This window comes from Oncorhynchus kisutch, linkage group LG22 (genome assembly GCF_002021735.2).
Source record: "Oncorhynchus kisutch isolate 150728-3 linkage group LG22, Okis_V2, whole genome shotgun sequence".
In the NCBI taxonomy this organism is placed as follows: Eukaryota; Metazoa; Chordata; class Actinopteri; order Salmoniformes; family Salmonidae; genus Oncorhynchus; species Oncorhynchus kisutch.
Window position 1 is genome coordinate 5093642 of NC_034195.2, and position 17314 is coordinate 5110955.

General features: G+C 43.2%; 1 protein-coding gene across 21 annotated transcripts in view; it reads right to left on the minus strand.

Moving 5' to 3' along the window:
* Positions 1–17314, minus strand: part of LOC109867806 (pleckstrin homology domain-containing family A member 7) — a 178055-nt gene that overhangs the window by 93807 nt on the left and 66934 nt on the right. The window contains exon 1 of one of the 21 annotated variants that reach the window (XM_020457110.2): positions 4479–4564. The exons of 19 other annotated variants lie outside the window; for them this stretch is intronic. The gene's annotated coding sequence lies outside the window, so the exon portion shown is untranslated. Of the gene's footprint in view, positions 1–4142; positions 4223–4478; positions 4565–17314 lie in introns of those variants that run through there. One more of the 21 variants, XM_031801666.1, reaches the window with a different exon arrangement.

The following is a 17314-nucleotide window of genomic DNA, read 5'->3' on the forward strand; positions in this document are numbered from 1 at the left end:
TTGCTCGTGTTTCTTGGCCCAAGCAAGTCTCTTCTTCTTATTGGTGTCCTTTAGTTGTGGTTTCTTTGCAATTTGACCATGAAGGCCTGATTCACACAGCCTCCTCTGATCAGTTGATGTTGATATGTGTCTGTTGCCTGAATGAACTCTGTGATGCATTTATTTGGGCTGCAATCTGAGGCTGGTAACTCTAATGAACTAATCCTTTGCAGCAGAGGTAACTCTGGGTCTTCCTTTCCTGTGGCGGTCCTCATGAGACAGTTTCATCATAGCGCTTGATTGTTTTTGCAACTGCAGTTGAAGAAACTTTCAAAGTTCTTGAAATTGTCCGGATTGACTGACGTTTCTCTTTGCTTATTTGAGCTGTTCTTGCCATAATATGGACTTGGTATTTTACCAAATAGGGCTATCTTCTGTATATCACCCCTACCTTGTCACAACACAGCTGATTGTCTCAAATGCATTGATAAGGAAATAAATAACACAAATGAACAAGGCACACCTGTTAATTTAAATGCATTCCAGGTGACTACCTCATGAAGCTGGTTGAGAGAATGCCAAGAGTGTGCAAAGCTGTCATGAAGGCAAAGGGTAGCTACTTTAAAACATCTCAAATATAAAATATATTTTGATTTGTTTAACACTTTTTAGGTAACTACATGATTCCATATGTGTTATTTCATAGTTTTGATATCTTCACTGTTATTCTACAATGTAGAAAATAGTTTTAAAAAATACAGAAAAACCCTGAAATGAGTAGGTGTGTCCACATTTTTGACTGGTACTGTATAAAAACGGTACCCATTCATTCATTTGACTCTGGGTAAGTAGAAAGAAAGTGCATAATTGCACAATTTCAATCCATCACTTTAATGTAGCTACAAGAAACTGCAATAACAGCCAAATATAGGCAGTACAACTACAGTACAGTATGACCAACTACTACTACAACTAATGTAAGGAATGCATCTCAACTCCTTTCAAGTCGCATGATATGGGCTGGCACAATTATCGTATAACAGCGACAATTATGGACAATAAATGTAGACAACAACAAAAATGTCTTAATACATTCATTTTAGGTGAAGGGGCATTCAACTTTATATTTCTGTATAGTTTGTCAAATAGCAGTAATAGCCCATTAGTTCCACTCTGCTCGTAAAATGATTTTCAAAAGTTCAAAGCTGTCAAATCATTTGTTTTTACGATAGGGGTGTCACCAAAGCTGTCAAATCATTTGTTTTTACAATAGTCACCAAAGCTGTCAAATCATTTGTTTTTACGATAGGGGTGTCACCAAAGCTGTCAAATCATTTGTTTTTACGATAGGGGTGTCACCAAAGCTGTCAAATCATTTGTTTTTACGATAGGGGTGTCACCAAAGCTGTCAAATCATTTGTTTTTACGATAGGGGTGTCACCAAAGCTGTCAAATCATTTGTTTTTACAATAGGGGTGTCACCAAAGCTGTCAAATCATTTGTTTTTACGATAGGGGTGTCACCAAAGCTGTCAAATCATTTGTTTTTACGATAGGGGTGTCACCAAAGCTGTCAAATCATTTGTTTTTACGATAGGGGTGTCACCAAAGCTGTCAAATCATTTGTTTTTACGATAGGGGTGTCACCAAAGCTGTCAAATCATTTGTTTTTACAATAGGGGTGTCACCAAAGCTGTCAAATCATTTGTTTTTACGATAGGGGTGTCACCAAAGCTGTCAAATCATTTGTTTTTACGATAGGGGTGTCACCAAAGCTGTCAAATCATTTGTTTTTACGATAGGGGTGTCACCAAAGCTGTCAAATCATTTGTTTTTACGATAGGGGTGTCACCAAAGCTGTCAAATCATTTGTTTTTACGATAGGGGTGTCACCAAAGCTGTCAAATCATTTGTTTTTACGATAGGGGTGTCACCAAAGCTGTCAAATCATTTGTTTTTACGATAGGGGTGTCACCAAAGCTGTCAAATCATTTGTTTTTATGATAGGGGTGTCACCAAAGCTGTCAAATCATTTGTTTTTACGATAGGGGTGTCACCAAAGCTGTGTTGTATTACTTTTGGTATGTCAATTTCAAAAGATGAATTTCGCAAGGTAAACATAAAAAAAAAAAAAAACATAAAATAACAGTTTAATCAAATCAAAAGTCCCGAATAGAGCAGGTGTAGACCGTGAAATGCTAACTTACAAGCCGTTAACCAAATGATTTTAAAAAGAAATAGGGTTAAGAAAATATTTACTAACTAAAGTAAAAAATGAAAAGAAACAATAAGATAACGAGGCTGTGTGTGAAGGTACAGGTTAGTCGAGGTAGTTTGTACATGTGGGTTGGGGTAAAGTGACTATGCACAGATAATAAACATGTGGGTATTACAGACTCGGTTAGGGAGAAGTTGAAAATGTCAGTGAAGACGCTTGCCAGTTGGTCCACACATGCTCTGGGTACACGTCCTGGTAATCCGTCTGGCCCTTGGCCCTCGGCCTTGTGAATGTTGACCCGTTTAAAGGTCTCGCTCACATCGGCTACCGAGAGCGTGATCACACTGGGCAGGTCACAGCTGGGTTTCCCTTTGTAGTCTGTAATAGTTTGCCAGCCCTGCGACATCCGACGAGCTTCAGAGCCGGTGTAGTAGGATTCAATCTTAGTCCTGTACTGACGCTTTGCTTGTTTAATGGTTCATTTGAGGGCATAGCGAGATTTCTTATAAGCGTCCGGATTACTGTCCCACTCCTTGAAAGCGGCAGCTCTAGCCTGAAGCTCGGTGCAGATGCTGCCTGTAATCCATGCCTTCTTGTTGAGATCTATACGTACGGTCACTGTGGGGATGACATCATCAATGCACTTATTGATGAAGCCGGTGACTGAGGTGGTGTACTCCTCAATGCCATTGGATAAATCCTGGAACATATTCCAGTCTGTTCTAGCAAAACAGTTCTGTAGCGTAGCATCCACGTCATCTGACCACTTCCATATTGAGCGAGTCACTGGTACTTCCTGCTTTAGTTTTTGGTTGTAAAGCAGGAATCAGGAGGATAGAATTATGGTCAGATTTGCCAAATGGAGTGTAAGGAAGAGCTTAAGTATCTGTCTCTGTGGTGGTCTAGAGTTTTTTTCCCTTCTGGTTGTACATGTGACATGCTGGTAGAAATTAGGTAAAGCGGATTTAAGTTTGCCTGCACTAAAGTCCCCGGCCACTAGGAGGACCGCTCCTGGATGAGCATTTTCTTGTTTGCTTCTGGCTTATACAGCTTGTTGAGTGCGGTCTTAGTGCCAGCATCGGTATGTCATGGTAAATAGACGGCTACGAAAAATATAGATCAACACTCATGGTAGATAGTGTGGTCTACAGCTTATCATGAAGTACCTCTGCCTCAGATGAGCAATACCTCGAAGACTTCCTTAATATTAGACTTTGCACACCAGCTGTTATTGACAAATAGACGCACACCCCCACCCCTCGTCTTACCAGACATAGCTGTTCTGTCGATACACGGAAAACCCAGCCAAATGAATATTATCCATGTCGTCGTTCAGCCCTGACTCGGTGAAACGGTATATCCTTCGCGTCAGACTCATTATAGAAAAAAATCTTTGTTTGAGGTGAGTAATTGCTGCTCTGATATCCAGAAGCTATTTTCGGTCATAAGAGACGGTAGCAGCAACCTTATGTACAAAATAAGAAACAATTGCATAAAAACACACAAAATAGCACAGTTAGTTAGTAGCCCGTAAAACGGCAGCCATCCCCTCCGGCGCCATTCTTCCCATTTGCATTACAATGAACCCACAATTCCATTATCTTCACAGCCCTATGTACAACATTTACCAAAACTATAAAACCTACACACCTCCAAGAAAAGTTATAAGGTTACTCTGTGTCCTAGTAAAGCAAGTGTCAACTTTATTTCACAGTTAAGCTCACTAAAGCCATTCCCTCTTCCTCAATTACATTTTTATCAGCTAAATGAGAACTCTACCTCTTTATCTCTTTACAATCTCAATCAAATCCCAGCTAAAGCTAGCACGTGCACACCTGACTGTACTATCGCAACAAATCAATAATTAGCCTGTGTAGCTGCACTGCACAACCCTCTGAAATAGCCTACAATACTGTATATAATATCCAAGCAAAGCCCAAGCTCACCAAAGTGACTTGCTGCTACAGCTTCCGAATAAAAACAGCAACTCAGCTGAACTATGACAGTAACTACAGTTCTAGTGCCGTTTCAGAGCTGCTTCTATTTGTTTCACTAGAGCCAGAACCACTAGGCAGTTACTATAGCTCGTGCATTGCCCCCTCGGTCAATGTCGCCTCAGTATCCTAATAGCTCAGTTCTACCTTGCCCCGTTGCCTCCTCTCTCTCTCTCTCTGCCTCTCGCTCTCCCTAGATTGCTGGAAGGGTGACCACTTACATAACACAGAGCTTTTTAAAATGGTTAAATGAAAGTTAAGGGTAAAAATCTAACTGGACTCTTTTACCTGCTTCCACATGGCTACGGCTTTCACTCTGCTGGTCTGTGGGTGTGTATGAGCTATTCCTGTGTTTAGAGGGAAGGCGGGAGGGGGGGGGGGTTAATGTGCTATCCCAGTAGCTAGGTCCTGTCATAGGGAGGAGGGAATGCGGGGGAATACTATCTGACCCACACCTTGCTCTCTCGTTCCCTCTTTCTCCCTCATTGGCTTCCCAGTACGACTGTGAGAAGCAGTACAGTGAGAGGCAAGTGACGCAACGTAGCCTTGCTCCAAACTACCACGGTCTCACGTCCCCCTTATACAGCGCAGGTGTGGTGTACGTGCACGCAGAAACGCCATAAAACAAAATCAGATCTATTGAGATAAACTAAAGTCTACAGATGCCTACCAGAATGGGAACGTCAGAGAAAGCGATGGGTATTGGCACATGGAGAAAGTAGGCCCATTTATCAGTGTCGGCCGGCTGTGTGTAGAATTCTCTCTGTGTCTGGCGACACAAATCACTTTAATGAGGGTTATTAACCACACAGGATGAGCATGGGCCATTAGACTGCTACACATGCGCCATTATACGGCCATTTGACCATATCCTCCGTAACAAGCCTCTTCTGAAATATCATATTTGAGGTGCTATTTTTGGGCATTTGTTTTGCAGCGAACTCCAAATCCTTTAGGACTGGGTCCCTCAGAGGTACTTGGGTGTTCACCTCAAATAAATATCATGAGGTTGTCTTGGCGGTGACTTCAAAAAGCCTTTGTTGCCGAGAACAGGAAAAGCTAACGGTGAGTTTGTTCCTTTCATACGAATCCACAATTTCAAACTTTATTTGGCCATCTGTTACGACGGAAATTCGTCTTCTGCTCTGCTCTCATCCACAATAGCAATGTGCGCGCAAACACAAACACATGCACGTACTGTACACACACACACACAGTATGCCTTCATCTCGCCATGTTCCCAAGCCTCCGTATTCTTCTCTATATACCAAACTAACAAGCCTCTACTATTTTCTCTACCTCCTCTGTTGTTCTTTCGATAAAGGAAGTATAACTTGTGGGATTGCTTTCAGCCGAGGGCTTGACGTCACAGCCTAACCCAGTAGCCTGATCTATTTGGCCAGCTTGTGCCAGCCCCCCCCCCCCCCCCTCCTGTTTCACCGTGGCCCTGAACAACAAGGGCATCTCCAGCACAAGAGAGGGGGAAGGGGGCACTCAATTCTGGTGACAGCCTGGCATCGACACCATGCCAGTGATGACGGGCATAGTCGGGGCATAGGCATCACTGACACACCTGGCATGGAGTGCCTGCTGGCTATGATGCGACAACCTCGTGCAACATGCTGTTGATAGCGGAACACGCCGACACTGAGGCGGCCATTTTGCAATGAGAGGTTTGTGTATTCCAACTCCCATTGTCTAGCTGGTGTGATATGTTGACCAACGGTGTGGTGACGCCACCAAAACAAGCAAGAGATCTGAAGTCCAGGTGTCTCGTGACCCCAAAATGTTGTTATGTATAAACTCACAGACCAAATAAGTATGTCTGCGGTCTAATGGCAGGTGGTTAATCAGTATCCAATTTCATAGGACTGAGGCTAACTGAAGATAGCCATCTTTAGAAAATCCCAAATATGTCTAGCTGGCTTTGTGACATATGCCTCAGATGTTGGAGGGCCAGTAGGAGGGAGGTACTCGTTCCTCTGGTCTAAAAAAAAATATCCCAATGTCCCAGGGCAGTGATTGAGGAAAATTGCCCTGTGTGGTGTGCAGTCATTCAGATGGGACGTTAAATGGGTGTCCTGAATCTCTGTGGTCACTAAAAATCCCTTGGCACTTATCGTAAGAGCAGAAGTGTGTTAACCCCGGTGCCCTGGCTAAATTCCCAATCTGGCCCTCGTACCATCATGGCCACCTAATCATCCCCAGCCTCCAATTGGCTCATTTATCCCCCCCCCCCCCCCTCCTCTCCCCTTTAACTATTCCCCAGGTCGTTGCTGTAAATGAGAATGTGTTCAGTCAATTTACATGGTAAAATAAGGGTAAAAAAAGAAGTGCGACTCGTCTCCAAAACATTGTGGATTACAAACAGACTCATAGACGAAAGAAGCAGGAAGGAACTTGGCTAGAGAAGACTATAAACTTGGTCTGGATTGAGAGGGTACAGGGACCTAACCTATAGTTACCCCATTGGACTTTTATTGCTCTGTCTCCAGGCTTGGCAGTAGCTAGCCTGAAATAGACGACAACCGTCTCCTCCAATGAACAGGTTGGACCTGACCCTCCGTTGAACTGTCGGCACTGTCTCAGAACACATGCACATTCCAAAATGCATTCAAATCAGATGTACTACCGCATATTCACATTGCTAAACTGCAATACATTGGAGGAGAACCGACTTGTGTATGTGTGCGACTGGGATGTAGAGGGAAACAACTGGTCTTACAGCTCCAGCGCTAACATCAGAGGCCTGCTAACATCAGAGGCCTGCTAACATCAGAGGCCTGCTAACATCAGAGGCCTGCTAACATCAGAGGCCTGCTAACATCAGAGGCCTGCTAACATCAGAGGCCTGCTAACATCAGAGGCCTGCTAACATCAGAGGCCTGCTAACATCAGAGGCCTGCTAACATCAGAGGCCTGCTAACATCAGAGGTCTGCTAACATCAGAGGCCTGCTAACATCAGAGGCCTGCTAACATCAGAGGCCTGCTAACATCAGAGGCCTGCTAACATTGCGTGAACATTTGTGTGAGTGATTTATAGTTTACACTATACCACTACTTCCCTCTGGGTGTCAGTGTCAAAACACAGTGTTGTTAGACAAGGTCAAGGTAACGGAGGTGAGTAACAGGATAGGTCAAGTTTACTCAAGTAAAAAATTGCCCGGTCATGGTTTGCTCATCTTGTTCATTTAATTGAGTTCACTTAACAAGATAATTTCTCCTTGCCAAATTTTAGTAAGGTCAAGCCTTTGTGCTTACATTAAGTTTTTCATGGGATGAAATTAACTTAAAACACTTGGTAAAGTTAACTTAAAACACTTGGTAAAGTTAACTTAAAATTAGTTTGTCAAGTTTTATTACATTAAGCAGAGTTTCTCAATCAACGAAGTTAGCTTCAACACGCTAGCAAGTTCACATCAAGAGGCGTTTCCTCAATCACTTCCTCTGGACTCGTTCACTGATGAGCACAACTCTGTTCTCCGATAGCTATGGAAATTAGAGAGCTGGTTGTTCGACCCTTGTCCACGCACAAATCAACGCGGCCATTTTGGAAGTCTGCTTCTGTGCCTGATTCGCTTCCATTAAACCCACTTGGAGATAATACAAATATTCACATTAGCATAAACACTGATGGCAGAGAGACAGCATTGTGGCGTTGTGTGATTGAGATGAGTGCGGTGAGCACTGAGCAGTATCAAGACTCGTTAGAGAAGAGCCTACGCCGACTCCAAAACCCAGTCTAGTCTACACACGGCAGGTTATGCATTCACTGCAAATGAGAGACTACTGAGGAAGGGAGGATTAAGGGAAGCTCTCTCAGGAGTAGTGTGTGTGTGTGTGTGTGTGTGTGTGTGTGTGAGAGAGAGAGGAAAGTTTGCATAAAGGACTAGGGTTCTGTTCATCTTCCATCTGCATAGCTTGATAACATTTTTCTCTGTCTTTTCAGAGTTTCATGGTCCAGGGAAGTGACAGGGGATAGATGGTGGGTGTGAGAGAAAGTGATAGAGTGTGGGGGATAGATGGAGGAGAGGAGGTAGAGGGAGGAGGGAGATTAAGAATAAATAAATACATACATCAAATTAATGGACTGAATGGAAAATGGGAAAGACCCTTACGGGGAGGGGGGAAAAAATCACGACTTCACATGTGACATTTCCACATGTTTTGTACATGTGAAACCATGTGTTTTTGGAACACTTCACATGTGACATTTCCACATGTTTTGTACATGTGAAACCATGTGTTTTTGGAACACTTCACATGTGACATTTCCACATGTTTTGTACATGTGAAACCATGTGTTTTTGGAACACTTCACATGTGATGATATTTCACATGAAGTTCTACATAGATTTTCACATAATCTGTCATACAGTACCAGTCAAAAGTTGACACATCTACTACACCGTTATTTTTACTATTGTCTACATTGTAGAATAATAGTGAAGACATCAAAACTATGAAATAGCACATACGGAATCATGTAGTAACCAAAAAAAGTGAGATTCTTCAATGTAGCCATCCTATGCCTTGATAGCTTTGCACGCTCTTGGATTCTCTCAACCAGCTTCACCTAGAATGCTTTTCCATCAGTCTGGAAGGAGTTCCCACATATGCTGAGAACTTGTTGGCTGCTTTTCCATCACTCTGTAGTCCAGCTCATCCCAAACCATCTCAACAGGGTTGAGGACGGGTGATTGTGGAGGACAGGTCATCTGATACAGCACTCCATCACTCTCCTTCTTGGTCAAATAGCCCTTACACAGCCTGGAGGTGTGTTGGGTTCTTGTGCTGTTGAAAAACATGTGTTAGGAACACTAAATGCAAACCAGATTATGTGGGGGTGCTTTGCTGGTGACACTGTCTGTGTGATTTATTTAGAATTCAAGGCACACTTAACCAGTATGGCTACCACAGCATTCTGCAGCGATACAGCATCCCATCACACCTCCTCCTCCATGCTTCACGGTAGGAATTACACATGCAGAGATCATCCGTTCATCGACTCTGCGTCACACAAAGACACGGTGGTTACAACCAAAAATCTCAAATTTGGACTCATCAGACCAAAAGGACAGATTTCCACTGGTCTAATGTCCATTGCTCGTGTTTCTTGGCCCAAGCAAATCTCTTCTTCTTATTGGTGCTCCTAAAAAGCAACTAATCCCTTTAAAAACAGCCTATGAGGCGTAGATATGAGTCAAAATTGACTACAAAGTGTAAATAGGATAATTTAGGTCATAAAGTAATTCTCGTCTAAAACGGAGTAAACCAGGGATGAGTTTGGATTACAAGCATGTCAACAAATCATACCCCATTTTGCCACGTGCAAATCGCCCCTCCGCTTCCCTTCATTGAATGGGGCTCCGCTGTTTCATTGCCACAACCCGTTCAAAGGATCAAGGGCTGTATGGGATTGACCATGCCTCCACAGCCAAAGTTCTGGTTTGCATGCCCTGTCGAAGGACCCTAATATGCGGAATAGGGGCTTCGAGTTCGAACCCCCAAAAAAAGTACCGGTTTATGGCGTTCCTTTTTAAACCTCTGAAATGTACTTCTTAACATTTCACTTGAAATTAAATGACTTCACCATTCAGGGCGGATACTAAAAAGTTCCCATGCTTTTAAAAGATCAGTAATGTTCCGGAACAGTCTATTTCTGGATCTGTGTAACAAATGATTTAGTCCTTTTCCGGTTTTTGGTTCTGTTCCCTGAACCGGTTCCAAACCTCGATTCATACTCCTTGACTCATTCCACATAGTGAAATCAAATTGATATAAGTATTCACACCCCTGAGTTAATACATGCTATTAATCCACTTTGGCAGCAATTACAGCTGTGAGTCTTTCTTTATACAATATTTGCACACAATTCTTTTTTAAATTCTTCAAGCTCTGTCAAGTTGATTGTTGTTCATTGCTAGACAGCCATTTTCAAGCCAATTTAAGTCAAAACTGTAACTAGGCCACTCAGGAACATTCAATGTTGTCTTTGTAAACAACTCCAGTGTATATTTGGCTTTGAGTTTTAGGTTATCGTCCTGCTGAAAGGTGGAATTTGTCACCCGTGTCTGTTGGAAAGCAGACTGAATCAGGTTTTACTCTAGGATTTTATCTCTACTTATCTCTATTCTGTTTCTTTTATAAAAATTCATCCCTAGTCCTTGCTGATGACAAGCAGATCCTTAGCATGATTCAGCCACCACCATGGTTGAAAATATGAAAGTGGTACTCAGTGATGTATTGTGTTTGGTCCAAACAAAGCACTTGGTATTTACACAGAACAAAAATAAAACGCAACATGCAACAATTTCAAAGATGTTACTGAGTTACAGTTCATGAGGAAACCAGTCAATTTAAATAAATGCAATGGCCCTAATCTATGGATTGCACATGACTGGGAATACAGATATGCATCTGTTGGTAAAAGATACCTTTTTTTTTTAAATGGTAGGAGCGTGGATCACCATTTACCTCAACGCAGCGTGACACATCTTCTTCGCATAGAGTTGATCAGGCTGTTCAATGTGGCATTTAGAATGTTGTCCCACTCCTCTTCAATGGCTGTGCGAAGTTGCTGGATATTGGCGGGAACTGGAACATGCTGTCGTACACGTCGATCCAGAGCATCCCAAACATGCTCAATGGGTGACATATCTGGTGAGTATGTAGGCCATGGAAGAACTGGGACATTTGTATTGAAATAGATAAAATGCAATTGTATTTGTTGTCCGGAACTTATGCCTTCCCATACCAGAACCCCACAGCCACCACGGGACACACAAATTCTCTAAAATGATGTTGAGGCAGCTTATGATAGAGAAATGAACATTCTGTCAAGAGCTCTGGTGGACATTCCTGGTGGACATTCCTGCAGTCAGCATGCCAATTGCACGCTCCCTCAAAACTTGAGACATCTGTGGCATTGTGTTGTGTGACAAAATTGCACATTTTAGAGTGGCATTTCATTGTTCCAAGCACAAGGTGCACCTGTATAATGATCATACGGTCTAATCAGCTTATTCATAAGTCACACCTGTCAAGTAGATGGATTATCTTGGCATAGGAGAATGCTCACTAACAGGGATGTAAACACATTTGTGCACAACATTTGATAGAAATAAGCTTTTTGTCAAGTAGGTTAGTATTGTGGATTAACTACAATGTTGTTGATCCATCCTTAGTTCTCTTATCACAGCAATTCAACTCTAAACTGTTTTTAAGTCCCCACTGGCCTCATGGTAAAATCCCTGAGCAGTTTCCTTCCTCTACAGCAACTGAGTTAGGAAGGATGCCTGTATCTTTGTCATGACATGGTGTATTGATACACCATCCAAAATGTAATCAATAACTTCACCATGCTCAAAGGGATATTCAATGACTGCTTTTTTACCCATCTACCAATAGGTGCCCTTTCTTTGCTAGGCAGTGAAAAACCTCCCTGGTCTTTGTGGTTTGAAATTCACTGCTCTCCCTGAGGGATTGTACAATTGTATGTGTGGGGTACATAGATGAAGTTGTCATTCAAAAATCATGTTAAACATTATTGCACACAGGGTGAGTCCATGCAAGCTTTTTTATTTTCAATTAACTTAAACATTTCTAAAAACATAATTCCACTTTGACATTATGGGGTACTGTGTGGAGGCCAATGACACAAAATCTAAATTAATTTAAAATTAAAATTCAGGCTGAAGCACAACAAAACGTGGGAAAAGTCCAAGGGTATGAATACTTTCTGACGGCTCTGTATCTGAAGTGAAATAGAAAATGTGATGCAGCGATCACGTTGGTTCCACCATGCTAATCATAACCACCATTGATAACGTATAGGACCGACCAGTGTCTTTAATGAGGGGAGAGGAGCTGATCTACCCATCAATGGGGTGCTGGCAAAGATTATTTCACTTATAATTCACTGTATCACAATTCCAGTGGGTCAGAGGTTTACATATACTAAGTTGACTTTGCCTTCAAACAGCTTGGAACATTCCAGAAAATGATGTCATGGCTTTAGAAGCTTCTGATAGGCTAATTGACATCATTTGAGTCAATTGGAGGTGTACCTGTGGATGTATTTCAAGGCCTACCTTCAAACTCAGTGCCTGACATCATGACATCATGGGAAAATCAAAATAAATCAGCCAAGACCTCAGAAAGAAATGGTAGACCTCCACAAGTGTGGTTCATCCTTGGGAGCAATTTCCAAATTCCTAAAGATACCATGTTCATCTGTAAAAGCAATAGTACGCAAGTATAAGCACCATGGGACCAAACAGCCATCATACAGCTCAGGAAGGAAACACGTTCTGTCTCCTAGAGATGAACGTACTCTGGTGCGAAAAGTGCAAATCATCCCCAGAACAACAGCAAAGGACCTTGTGAAGATGCTGGAGAAAACGGGTACAAAAGTATCAATATCCACGGTAAAACGAGTCCTATATCGACATAACCTGAAAGGCCGCTCAGCAAGGAAGAAGCCACTGCTCCAAAACCGCCATAAAAAAAGCCAGACTACGGTTTGCACATGGGGACAAAGATCGTACTTTTTGGAGTCTGGTCTGATGAAACAAAAATAGAACTGTTTGGCCATAATGACCATCATTGTGTTTGGAGGAAAAAGAGGGATGCTTGCAAGCTGAAGAACACCATCCCAACCATGAAGCACGGGGGTGGCAACATCATGTTGTGGGGATGCTTTGCTGCAGGTGGGACTGGTGCACTTCACAAAATAGATGGCTTCATGAGGGTGGAAAATTTTGTGGATATATTGAAGCAACATCTCAAGACGTCAGTAATGAAGTTAAAGCTTTGGTCGCAAATGGGTCTTCCAAATGGACAATGACCCCAAGCATACTTCCAAAATGGCTTAAGGACAACAAAGTCAAGGTACTGGAGTGGCCATCACAAAGCCCTGACTGAATTCCTATAGAAACTTTGTGGGCAGAACGGAAAAAGCGTGTGCGAGCAAGGAGGGCTTACAAACCGGAGTCAGTTACACCATGCTCTGTCAGGAGGAATGGGCCAAAATTCACCCAACTTATTGTGGGAAGCTTGTGGAAGGCTACCCAAAACGTTTGACCCAAGTTAAACCATTTAAAGGCAAAGCTACCAAATACTAATTGAGTGTATGTAAACTTCTGACCCACTGGGAATGTGATGAAAGAAATAAAAGCTGAAATAAATCACTCTTAACTATTATTCTGACATTTCACATTCACATTCATTTCACAGACAGGGAATTTTTACTAGGATTAAATGTCAGGAATTGTGAAAAACTGAGTTTAAATGTATTTGGCTAAGGTATATGTAAACTTCCGACTTCAACTGTATGTCTCTCCCAAAGCGGTCTCTCATGTGAGCCCACACCAAGCGTCTCATTTTTATCAGCGCTAGCTGTCTCAGAAATTAGCTCCTTGATAAATATTTATCGAGGACAATTTGACACAATCCATCACCTAAATTGGAGTTCTCTTAGAGGCCCCGCGGCACTAAAACGACTGTGAAGCACTTCCAATCATGAGGGAGATGGGGAGAGCTGGCTTCGATGAGAGGGATGAAGAGGATGGCGTTGGTGGTCTAGTAAATTCTAGGGGATGGAAGAACATGGCAGACTATGCAAAGACAACTGTAGTCCGCTCTGTCAGTAAACATTGTTTCAGATGAATGACTTAGAACAGATAAAGAGTAACGTTAGAGTAGAGCAGAAAAGCTAAATAAAATAAATAGGCCAATTGTGCGTCGCCCCATGGACCTCCCGGTCGCACCCGGTTAGGACAGAGCCTGGGCGCGCACCCAGAGTCTCTGGTGGCATAGAAAATAAAACCTGTCCACACAATGTGGAAATTTGCCTTTTGGGCTTCAAACTATGACACTGACAGACATCCAAAACATTAACATCAATTCACTTAATCTAAACTTCCCACCCACTCCCACTGGTACAACTCACCTCCGTTATGTCAAACACTCTCTATTTAACAGGCTTATGAGGACGTGACCCTGAGATTCACTTCATCTAAACTTCCCACCCACTCCCACTGGTACAACTCACCTCCGTTATGTCAAACACTCTCTATTTAATAGGTTTATGAGGACGTGACCCTGAGATTCACTTCATCCAAACTTCCCACCCACTCCCACTGGTACAACTCACCTCCGTTATGTCAAACACTCTCTATTTAATAGGTTTATGAGGACGTGACCCTGAGATTCACTTCATCTAAACTTCCCACCCACTCCCACTGGTACAACTCACCTCCGTTATGTCAAACACTCTCTATTTAACAGGTTTATGAGGACGTGACCCTGAGATTCACTTCATCTAAACTTCCCACCCACTTCCACTGGTACAACTCACCTCCGTTATGTCAAACACTCTCTATTTAAAAGGCTTATGAGGACGTGACCCTGAGATTCACTTCATCCAAACTTCCCACCCACTTCCACTGGTACAACTCACCTCCGTTATGTCAAACACTCTCTATTTAACAGGCTTATGAGGACGTGACCCTGAGATTCACTTCATCTAAACTTCCCACCCACTTCCACTGGTACAACTCACCTCCGTTATGTCAAACACTCTCTATTTAACAGGCTTATGAGGACGTGACCCTGAGAGTAGGCATTGATTTACATGGCACTCAGACAGACAATGTATCTGCGTTCCAAATGGTACCCTGTTCCCTATATAGTGCAGTACTTCTGACAGGGGGGGGCCGTTGGTGCCATCTACCTTGTCACTTCTTATCTGATCTGTCACGCTGATGCAAAGTTTCCCCCTATGTACAGATGTAAGACCCGCTTCCTTTCCCCCCAATCCTAACCTTAACCAATAGTGGGGGAAATTCTAAACTAACCCCAGATCAGCATTTGTCCCAGAAGGGGTGGTCGACGGACAATCCTAGTGAAAAAACACTGATATGTAGTGAAAACAGAATAGAGATGAGGACACCCCATTCCAATAAACACCGCAATAACGTGAGAATGTGGACCTGGGTAACTGACTCCGGTCACACAGCTCAGTGGGAAAATCTCAGTGTGACAATTGGACCGTAGTGTTTACACTGTTTGTTTAGACCGCTCACAATTTAGCTGGCTTATCTACAACATAGCAGTGACGCATGTCAGGTTAAACATGTTCTGTTGATCAGACATGCTTTAGGCTACTCCTGCAGGTCATAAGATGACAAGATTATCCAGGAAAGAGATTCATCAAATCGTTTGTCGTCCCCCCCCCCCAAAAAAAAAGTGGGCTCTGTCTCGTCAATGGTTTGACATGATACATATCGATTCGAAAGTGAGATGATATATTGAGAGAGAAAAAAGTATCTTTCTCCAGATTGACTGCTTGTTGTGTACGCCTGTCTAAGACCCCATTCTCTGTCTCTCTCCCTACCGCTTATGCCTTTCCCTATCTCCCCCTCAACCCTCTCGATCCACTTGACTATCATTTGCTTTCCCTCTCCCTCCATCTTCCCTTCTTTCATTCCCATCCGATGCTCCTCTTCCTCCCCCTCCCTCTCCTTCACCCCTCTCCTATCATTCCCCGTTCCCCTTAGCGTCCCCTCCCCCCTCCCTCTCAGAAAGACAGGGGGCAACGCTCTGAGTTAATTGCAGCTGTGCAGAGAGATGCTGGCGGATTGTGATTCTCCAGCCCTGATGAGATGCTCAATCAGTGGCCCAAATGGCACCCTATTACCTATATATAGTGCAGTACTTCCTACCGGGGCCCAAAACGCCGAGGTCAAAAGAAGTGCACTATATAGGAAATAGGGGGCCCTTTGAGACACAGCTCTGTCTTGATTGGGGCCCGGGAAAATATGCCACAGCCACCGTCGCAAAAAAGCAAACAAAAAAATGCAAAGCCTTTTCGCCAATCACCCTATATACGACAGCTGGAGTGCGTCCTTCGTCTCATTTGCCATCGGCGACGCCATGGGGCCAGCCGTGGCTTTTTGTTTTCCTTCTCTCCAAAAGGCTGCTCTGGGACACTTGTTGCCATGGCGATCGGTGATGTGGCCGTACATACGGACGGATACACATTTTTTTTATGTCATCGATTATAATAAACAAGAGCTCGGGGAGCAGTGATATTGAAAAGTGCCCTTTTAGTGAGAGAGGTAAAAGTGTTTACTACTACATACGCTTCCTCCAAACAGGTCTGAGTCACTGTATAAACACGGAATAAAACAGTTCTAGACCGGCGCACTGGCTTGGCCTCCCGCTGACTGGAGAGCAGGGTTGTCAGTCTAGAGACAACGCTGTGGGGAGGTTGTATGTAAAATAACCATAGGACGACCTCTAACCTCTCACCCAGCTCTAAGAAACATAGGCTTCTCAGAACATTATGTGCTAGCTGGGTCATAAGAATTGCAATACGCATCAGCACCTAAGTATCGTGATAATATCGTTTTGTGAGGTCCCTGGCAATTACCAGCCTTATTATACTCAGCAATAACAGTTGAGAGAAGGTGGGGGGGGGGGGGGCATTTCTCAGAGGAGATGACATCCAAGTGCGCTGCTTTGAGGAAGCATTAAAACGAATCAACTAAACAAACGTGGCATATCAACGTTCCCGACACAGCTCCTCCATACTGCTCTGACAGTTAAATGAAGTCATCACACACTGCATTCAAAATGTTGCCTAGCGAGAGCTCATATCTATACAGTATGTAAATGAAGGATCACGCTTTTCAGTAGGTCAGTAGGTCTGAAACGGCTTTACATTTTTCAGGGCTCATTTACGGGATCAATCTCCTCCAAAAGGTGGCACCTTTTTGCTATATTGCTAGAATTACTATTAAAAAAACAGCACTCACTTTCAAACTACCACCAACACTACTAAGCAGCACCCTACTCCTTTCCCTATGGGCCCTGTTCAAAAGTAGTGCACTACAAAAGGGAATAGGGTGCCATTTGGGAAGCAGCATGGTATCTCTGTCCCATTCATATATACACACAGAGACATTCAGTCCTTGCTGGTTGTTTAAAGCTGGCGTAGCAGGTGGCAAGGCATCTAAACTGACCCATGACCAGTCAGTGGAGATTGAACTGCCCTAAGGCTAGTGCGAGAGCATTGGAGGACAGGACAACAATAGTGCACCTAGACTGACCTAGGATC